Here is a 7179-nt window from a genome sequence, read left to right as displayed (position 1 = left end):
GCTCCCTCGGCCAATAGAGCGAGATGAGCGCCGCAACCCCAGAGTCGGCCACGACTGGACCTAACGGTCAGGGGTCCCTTTACCTTTACCTATTATAAAGCTATGCAGTGTCTTCCATAGTTTAACTAATCAGGTCAGGGAGAATGGTTCAGCCTATGAGCATAACCCAGGAAGCAGGGAGGGCAGGTGCCCAGCAGTCAAGTAAATAAATAAAAATACTTAACTAAAAGTAGAAATATTCAGAATATTCGAAATTGAAATGCTTGCTGAGGCCACTTGGATGATGATGTTGTGGCTCATTCTAGTCACGCAACTGGCTACCTGACTGAGCGATAGGTGTGGCAGGTAGCTCACTCCAGTCCCACCCATAAATCCTGGCTACACCCATGGTTCAGCCTCGTTATCACCTTGACAAGCTATATTTCTTTGTGCAAGGAGACATTTGGTCCCACCCATTGCCTCCCAGCTGGGAGCAGGTATATATGCAATGCATCTCCTGCAGTCTGAATTGACAGGGTGGGGAAAGCTTCACCACTTGATTCCAATTTATTGTATAAACTGCACCTTCTTCCTCTTCCTCTTTATCACTGCATTAAAAGGTAACTGCATGTTCTCCAGATTGCATTCTGGCAGCACTAACTCTGGTACCATTTGGTCTCTTACATAGAGACTGCCCTGTGCTGCAGAACCTGTTCTGCCCGCAATATTTCTTTGCGCGTAGAAGTGGTATTAAAGGCACAAAAACGACACCTGGAAAAGAAAAACAAATAAACTGGTAATCCTATGCTTAATCTGCCGAGATTTACTTGTACCGGGCCTGTTTCCTTTTATGATTTTGTTCCTAAAGTACATGGCACCTGATCAGCCTGGCTTGAGTTTAAGCTGAGCATCGAAGGAAAATATAGGCACTGTTTGAAGCTGTGGCTGCAAAGGAAGCGAGGAAAGAATTGAAAAGTGATTGACAAGTGGGTGGTTTCACCCATCTATCAAAGTGGCCCACAGGGGGTGAGGGAGCTCTGGATCCGGCCCACCTTCAGCAATCCTCAATGGGAAAGTGGCCTGGAATGAGAATAGTAGCGGCAAGAGGAATCTGCAAAGACATGTTGCATTATAGAGTGCTGCTGTTCAGAAATCCAGTAACTCCCTCCCAACACACACACACACCGAGGGGAAAGGGAGAGAGTTTTTATTCACACCAGCCAAGTCAGTGAGCATTCTGTCACTCAGAGCACTCTTAGTTCTCATTGGGCTGTTTTTGGTCCTTTGCAAATTAGAGCTCTCCCTACACACACACACACACACACACACACACACACACACACACACACACACCAAATCACAACAGACCAGTTTCTTACTGAGGAATATTTTTATGTTCTAAAAACTGGAAAATGACTAATGTTATTAAATTAACCTACACTCTTGGAGACTCTTGAGAGTCCCATGGACTGCAAGAAGATCAAACCTCTCCATTCTGAAGGAAATCAGCCCTGAGTGCTCACGGGAAGGACAGATCCTGAAGCTGATGCTCCAAGACTTTGGCCACCTCATGAAAAGAGAAGACTCCCTGGAAAAGACCCTGGTGTTGGGAAAGATGGAGGGCACAAGGAGAAGGGGACGACAGAGGACGAGATGGTTGGATAGTGTTCTCGAAGCTACCAGCATGAGTTTGACCAAACTGCGGGAGGCAGTGGAAGACAGGAGTGCCTGGCGTGCTCTGGTCCATGGGGTCACGAAGAGTCGGACACGACTAAACGACTAAACAACAACAACAACAACAACACTCTTAAGGTGTGCTCCTCCAGGGACTCCAGCCTTCATCTCTAGACAGAAGAGGATTTGCACCATTAGAATGCAGGGTTCTGGATATACACATTAGAACTGGTTATTTGGAGCAATAAAAACAATAAAGAGAAGTGGGAAGTTTTGGAACTCACAAGGGCATATTTTAAAGGTCTAGCAGCCTATATTTTCTGGCTTTACTTTGCTGCACATTTTGTGATTTTAAATATCTGCTGAGGTTTTCTCACCAAAGAGTACTTGCCCCAAGCCTGGATCTTGGCACCCAGGAATTCTTCTTCTATATACCGATGTTTTGACTTGGTCTAAGGCAGCTTCTGATATTCCGATATTTGAAGCGTTGGACAAACATTCAGCAAATGCATTATGTTTCTGCTGCAGCTAGAGGTCTCACTTTAGCTTTTTATTAAATTGCTCATGCTGTACGTATGTTCCCTTTCCCCACTTCACTTTCATTTCCTTTAGTTTAGCTTGCATAGTGCTTTCTGTCCTCGGATAGCCACTCCCTATCCATTATCACCAACTATGAAATATTACAGTAAGCTAACACAGCAAGATAGTAAGGCGCAGAAGGCTTGGGCTTTCACCTCAGGAGCAAAGTGAATGGATTTAAAAGCTGGGAAAACATCGGTAGTCAACATTTCACAAGTAAAGAGCACTTTGGCACTGTCGGGTCTGAAATGATGGAAATATTTTTTTAGCACTATAAACCTTTCAGAAACAATACTGTAAATGTGACCTCCTCTTAACATGCTTTTGCCAGCGTGGTGCCCTCCTGTTGTTCGGGGCTATTTTATTTTTATTCTTATTGAACAAAATTTATATACTGCTGGATTGTAGTAAAACTTTGCAAGAAATATTAAAAACATCAAAAAATATTAATTCCTTCCAGTAGCACCTTAGAGACCAACTAAGTTTGTTATTGGTAGAGCTTTTGTGTGCATGCATACAAAAGCTCATACCGATAACAAACTTAGTTGGTCTCTAAGGTGCTACTGGAAGGATTTAAAATAATAATAATAATAATAATAATAATAATAATAATAATAATAATAATAATAATTTTGTTTCATCTATGGCAGACCAACACGGCTACCTACCTGTAACAAAAAAATATTTAAAACTTCAAAAAGATAAGAACAGTTAAAGACAATTTTAAAACATTTTAAAACAATTAAAATTAACAGTAGAAGAGATTAAAAAAAATAATTTAAATTTATGAGTCTGAATAGGCAAGGCAACGGAAGTTTATTGTTGTTGTTGTTTAGTTGTGTCCAACTCTTCATGACCCCATGGACCAGAGCACGCCAGGCACTCCTGTCTTCCACTGCCTCCCGCAGTTTGGTCAAACTCATGCTGGTAGCTTTGAGAACACTGTCCAACCATCTTGTCCTCTGTCGTCCCCTTCTCCTTGTGCCCTCCATCTTTCCCAGCATCAGGGTCTTTTCCATGGAGTCTTCTCTTCTCATGAGGTGGCCAAATATTGGAGCCTCAGCTTCACGATCTGTCCTTCAAGTGAGCACTCAGGGCTGATTTCCTTAAGAATGGTGAGGTTTGATCTTCTTGCAGTCCATGGGACTCTCAAGAGTCTCCTCCAGCACCATAATTCAAAAGCATCCATTCTTCGGCGATCAGCCTTCTTTATGGTCCAGCTCTCACTTCCATACATCACTATTGGGAAAGCCATAGCTTTAACTATACGGACCTTTGTTGGCAAGGTGATGTCTCTGCTTAAAACATTAAAAACATTAAAAACATCAAAAATATAAAAAGTTAAAGACAATTTAAAAACATTTAAAAATAATTAAAATTAACAGTAGAAGAGATTTTTAAAAACATATTGGAATTTATGAGTCTGGACAGGCAAGGCAGTGGAAGTTTAGGACCTGAATTTTCCTTCTCCTAGATGGGCTACCTTCCCAGGATGATGAGCCCCATCTGCCTTTCATTTCCCTCTACAGCTCGGGCAGAAACCGCCTTCTTGACTAATTGATCTTGTCCGCTCAATCCGCCAGAGCCTGTCCTCACATTGCAGGGGAAGCTGCTAATTCACCAAGGGTTTGAGACCCAGTGATCACCTTCACCTGGCTTAACCAGCCAGCAGAATTCGTTGCTGGTGTGTGGCTGCCACTGCATGCTGAAGCCACAGGTGAGAGCTGAGTGCCAGGTGGGGACCAAAGGTGGACAAACTACCCCAGGGGGAGCATGACATGTCCCACACCAGTGGTGTTGTGTATTGAGTCAAAGGATTTTATATCTGTATTATTATTGTCTGTATTTGCATTAGGGTAAAGTAACTGCCTTTTGGTTTCAAAGGGTACAGCTACTATTGGTTCATTTAAGCTGCTGTATTTGGATCCTCTGTCTTATTGGTTTCCTCCAAAAGGCAGGACTGTGATTGCCTGATATTGTTCCCTCCAAAATGTATCCTTTCTAGCTAGTTCCCTGTCCCTATAAATGTAGCGTTCCCCTCCTCAGGCTTCAGTCTTGTTTGCCTTAATAAAGAAGTGCTACTAGAGAACTGTCTCCAGCATATTATGTCAAGAGAGCTGAAATCACAAACCCCACGTCACAACAAGAGGTACTACCTCTCCCCTAACACCCCACACACCCCAAAACTCTGACTCAGGTGTAAATATATCTCAAAGACGCCACAGTCTCCGCAGTGCCTTATTTCCAAAGGAAACATAGACCCCAGGTAAGTGCCTAAAACACATGCAATCTCACACTGCTGTGGAGATTGGGGGGCAGTGGTGTAGCGTGGGTTGCCAGCAACCGGGGCCGCGTGGAGGGAAGGAAACATGCCTAACCATGTCTGCACACCCAGGAGATCACAGCCACAGAGGAAGGAAAGAAGAGGCATCTGTTGTCTGAAGAGGTCACTACTTGGTTTGCATAGAGAAGCCATTTTCAATGGAGCCTAGTGATGGAAGTGCGCAGTTGTATTGAGGCAGCACCAGGTGTTGAAATGTTGCGCCTCCTAACAATTTTGCTCCAGGGGCAACCGCCCCTGTGCCCTCCCCACGTTACACCACTGTTGAAGGTAGAGCTTATCAGTTTGCATTTCTTAGTGAAGAAAGTATTGACCTGATGTGTAGAGATCTTTCCTATTCTGCTTAATTCAAGAGGGTTCTGGAAGCTTCTCTGTGTGAAAGAAACAAGCAGAAGGTTCATGATGTTTTGATTTCTCTCTATATATTTTTATCCTGCTGTAAAGCACTTTGGGATCCTTCATGGGAAGCAACTGCAAAGGAAATAATGTTTCAGTAAGATGCCCTCAAAAGACAAAAATAGGAGGCGCCTATATGTTGCATCTGATGTGTGTGCAATCTGCGCACACAACACTTGAGCTGTATGTGTCAGTTTGCATTTCTTAGTACAGAAAGTATTGATTTGATGTGTAGAGATCTTTCCTATTCTAATTAATTCAAGAAGCTTCTGGAAGCTTCTCTGTGTGAAAGAAACAAGCAGAAGGTTCATGATGTTTGGGTTATTCCTTCACAGAAGCTGAGTACAGCTAGCTTAAACTGCTTCTCTTATCTATTTCTGTCAAGGTCATGCTGACTGTAATAGTAAGGCCAGAAGGAGCCTGGGTTTCACTTTCTCTTTCTATCTCTCTTCTTTTTGGTGTGTTCTGTACATGGTATGCTTAGTGTTAAGGTTTAGTCTTATTATAAGTTACTGTAAGTTTAAGTTAAGTCTACTTAACTTATGGACAGTGCCCATCTTGAATGTATTGGATTTGTGACCATTATGCTCATTTGCCTTCAGTAGCAGTAAAGCTCTGCTGGATGAAATACAACTGCCTCTGGTCCATTTTTGGGGAATCCTGCAATGTGTTTAAGTTTTTATTCTGTTAACTATACGTTGGGATTCTACTCTGGATCAATAGTGAGCGGAATTTCCATGACACCTGTCCTGTGTAATACAGAATTGTCCCATAGTTCAAGGAAAAATTCTACATCCTGTATTGATACCTGTATTTCAGGTCTCTCTCTCTCTGTCTGTCTGCCAAGTTACAGAAACTCTCCAAATGCAAGTGCTTGAAAGGGTGTGTGAAGGGTCATGTATTTAAGATATGGGTATAGCCAAGCACAGACAGATTTACACATTCTTGTGCATATGTGTGAGACAAATTCTAAAGAGGCCATCCTGTTAGGCTGCAATAGATTGGAAGAGATTGCTTTGAAGTCACTTTGCCACCAGATGAAGAAAAGAAAAAATCCACCCCCAATCACCCTGTCCTGTATTTTGCCAGAACAAAAGTGGCAACTCTAGTTGGGGAGGTGTGAATAATAATGTTATATGAATTCTAAGGTCTTATATATAAAAAATAAATGTTCATAAATGTACAAGGCAAACACATACATAAGTATATAAACCATGTGTCTGAAATAGAACAGGAGAACAATCTTGAAGTCATTTTGACTCTTCCAAATTGACCTCAAATATTTCTCAGCAAGGAGGAAGGAAATGGGAAAAGCTTTCCAATTGTCTTTGGACTGTAGGGGCTTACACCTCCCTGTAAATACAGTCTGGAAAGTATCTGTTAAGCTGAGCACACTATCAATATGCGTAAGAGATTCAGGAACTACTACAGTATTTACCATCTCAAAGGGATGGACAGGCTACCCAGAAAAGGCAATCAGATAAGGCATTATCAGGTATCCTGACAGACAGGAGAGAAGCAACACACTCAAATTTCTGCTCAAAATATGGTCTGAAGCTCAACATCAAAAAAACGAAGATCCTGGCCACTGGTCCCATCACCTCCTGGCAAATAGACGGGGAAGAAATGGAGGCAGTGAAAGATTTTACTTTCTTGGGCTCCATGATCACTGCAGATGGTGACAGCAGTCACGAAATTAAAAGACGCCTGCTTCTTGGGAGAAAAGTGATGATAAACCTAGACAGCATCTTAAAAAGCAGAGACATCACCTTGCCAACAAAGGTCCATATAGTTAAAGCCATGGTTTTCCCAGTAGTGATGTATGGAAGTGAGAGCTGGACCATAAAGAAGGCTGATCGCCGAAGAATTGATGCTTTTGAATTCTGGTGCTGGAGGAGACTCTTGAGAGTCCCATGGACTGCAAGAAGATCAAACCTCTCCATTCTGAAGGAAATCAGCCCTGAGTGCTCACTGGAAGGACAGATCCTGAAGCTGAGGCTCCAATACTTTGGCCACCTCATGAGAAGAGAAGACTCCCTGGAAAAGACCCTGATGTTGGGAAAGATGGAGGGCGCAAGGAGAAGGGGACGACAGAGGACGAGATGGTTGGATAGTGTTCTCAAAGCTACCACCATGAGTCTGACCAAACTGCGGGAGGCAGTGGAAGACAGGAGTGCCTGGCATGCTCTGGTCCATGGGGTCACGAAGAG

This window comes from Podarcis bocagei, assembly GCF_964188305.1.
Source record: "Podarcis bocagei genome assembly, chromosome: 17".
Lineage (NCBI taxonomy): Eukaryota > Metazoa > Chordata > Lepidosauria > Squamata > Lacertidae > Podarcis > Podarcis bocagei.
Note: the sequence above shows the minus strand (reverse complement) of the source record.